The sequence below is a fragment of the Vanessa atalanta genome, chromosome W, assembly GCF_905147765.1.
Source record: "Vanessa atalanta chromosome W, ilVanAtal1.2, whole genome shotgun sequence".
Classification (NCBI taxonomy): domain Eukaryota; kingdom Metazoa; phylum Arthropoda; class Insecta; order Lepidoptera; family Nymphalidae; genus Vanessa; species Vanessa atalanta.
Window position 1 is genome coordinate 6,065,576 of NC_061901.1, and position 2,777 is coordinate 6,068,352.

The following is a 2,777-nucleotide window of genomic DNA, read 5'->3' on the forward strand; positions in this document are numbered from 1 at the left end:
GCCGCGTGTTAGAGGTTATGAGTGCAGACCGCGTGGTTTTAAGGTTATATTTCTAATATTTATAACCTTAATATCTTCGCCAGATGTTACCCGATCTTTTCGTGGAGGATGTCGTCGGAAAGGTCTTATTCTCCTCTGCTTGGCGGTGATTTTTACAGCTGTCTTTGGCACACCTCCTGGGAGCAGCTTAGGGCGAACTTTGGTGTCCTGTGTCTCGGGAATCCTTGGTCCTAGGATGCTGCCAACGATAATCCTCGCGAATCAGACACTTGTTATTCACGCGAACACTTTTTTATTGCGATCGGCTCGGAATTCTATTTTTTACGAATTTTTTTCGCGGAGCCGATGTGTTTTTCTTAGATGGCTAACGGAATGTTCTCGAATCGTGGAGATACGACGAATGGTGTTTTTTAGCGGTTAACGCGCAAACTTGCGTCTTTTTGGAGTTGAAATGGACTAGGTTTAGCCGGCCCCAGTTCGAGACTTCGTTTAACGAAGACTCGATTTCAGACACAAGTTTGTTCCGGTTTTCTTCGACGTTTTCCCGAGAAATATTAGCATTTAGTCTGCATAGCAGTGAATGTTCCTGATTTGCAACAAGTCATTGATATGCAGAAGAAACAGAGTGGGTGACAGAACGCAGCCTTGTGGAACACCAGCGTTGACGAATTTTTGGTCGGAGCATGCACCGTCGACAACGATCTTGATGCTCCGATCTGCCAAAAAGCTGGTAATCCAACTGCATAATTTCCCGGGAAGCCCATAGGAAGGAAGCTTCGAAAGAAGCGCTTTGTGCCACACGCGATCGAGGGCCTTCGCTATGTCCAGACTGGCTGCTAATGCCTCCCCCTTGCTCTCAACTGCTTTCGCCCATTTATGAGTAAGGTAAACTAGAAGATCACCGGCTGAGCGACCTCGACGGAAACCGTACTGGCGGTCACTAATCAGCTGGTACTCCTCTAGATACCGCAGGAGCTGACAGTTTACAATGGACTCCATTACCTTGGAGAACAAGGGGGTGATGGCTATAGGCCTATAATTGGACGGGTCTGAGCGGTTACCCTTTTTGGGAATCGGATGCACTAAAGCAGTCTTCCAGGAGATCGGGACGACGCCTAATGCGTAAGATTGCCGGAAAAGAAGCGTTAAGACCGGTGCCAACTCGGGAGCACATGTCCGTAGCACGATTGGAGGGATGCCATCGGGTCCACTCGACTTATGAATGTCCAAGGAAAAAAGTGCTTTACGAACTGCACTTTGCCGGAATTTAACCTCCGGCATCGTGGTATCACATCGCGGGATTGTTGGTGGTGAATTTCCTTGGTCATCCAGAGTCGAATTCGACGCGAAGAGAGAGCCTAAAAGATCAGCTTTCTCCTTCGCGGTATGGGCCAATGACTCACCGTCCTTGTGCAGAGATAGAAAGGAAGGCTGACAGAAATTCCCAAGAACAGCCTTAGCGAGAGACCAGAACAAACGTGTTCCTGAAGGGAGACGCACCAGTCTCTCGCCAATTCTGCCAATGTATGCCAATTCTGCCAGAGTTATATCCCTTTCTGAATGCGCTGGTCTTTACATCACGAGCCGCTGATGCGTTAGCCCAGTCATGGTAACGTTCCCATTTTCGGCGTGAGGCCGTTTTGCAGAAACGACCAAACCAGGGCTGGGACTTGCCACCGATGGGCACCGCAGAATACGGAATGAACAGTTCCATACCCTGAAGCACCACATCGGCAACAGAGTCGGCAATAACGCTCGGATAATCCAGCGAGAAACAAACCTGCCCCCATGGGTAGGAGGCAAAGAAGGACCGCATCCCATCCCAATCTGCTGACTTGTAGTGCCACACGCGGCGGCAGCCCATGAAACGAGGTCGTGAGTACCGCATAACCGGAACTGTACTCCGAACGAGACAGTGGTCCGACGAGCCCAGAGGGGGATCGACGATAACCTGATAGCTATCCGGATGAGAAGTCAGCAGAAGGTCCAACAGGGAAGGTGTAAGTTCCTCCACGTCCGGTATTCGCGTTGGCGAAGTGACCAGTTGTGTCAAATCATATGCTAAAGCGAAGTCGAGAACAGATCTACCCGCATGATCAGTAGTACGTGATCCAAGCCATTCGGCATGGTGGGCATTAAAATCACCAAGAACCACGATCTCTGCGGATGGGATCTGCTGCAGTACGGAATCTGATGCCATTTGGACGTGCTCAACCAGTCGGTCGGTTTCGGCATTACCGCTATGGGACCTATAAAGGCAAGCGTAGATTCGCGGATGGTCGTCACAATCTACACGCAGCCAGATAATTGATAGGTCCTGTCCTTCAAGGCTGCCGAGGCGTCGAGAGCAGAGATCATCTCTGACGTAAACGCACACCCCAGCTTGTGGTACAAAGGAATGTTCCAATTTATACCCGGGGTAGGAAAGAAAAGTCGTATCGGCAGGAGAAGATATCTGAGTCTCGGTAAGAAAGAGCAAGGCCGGCTTCGTCGTCTCAAGGTGAAAGTGGACGGCGTTCAAGTTCGAGTTGAGTCCCCTTATGTTGCAGAAGTCCACAGTGAGGGTGGTAGGGGTTGCCTTATGATGCCTGCTCCGCTTGCCTCGAACAGTGGCGAGCGCAAAATTGCCCCCCCCAGAATTCGGAGGGCAGCCTGGGCATCCCTGCTCAGGTGGTGCACGTCCTGAGCATGGATGCCCAGGGAGGGATTCTCCACCGCAGTCGCTGATGGTACCCTCCTGGGGTAATGTAACCAAATTCTGCACAACCATCATGTTT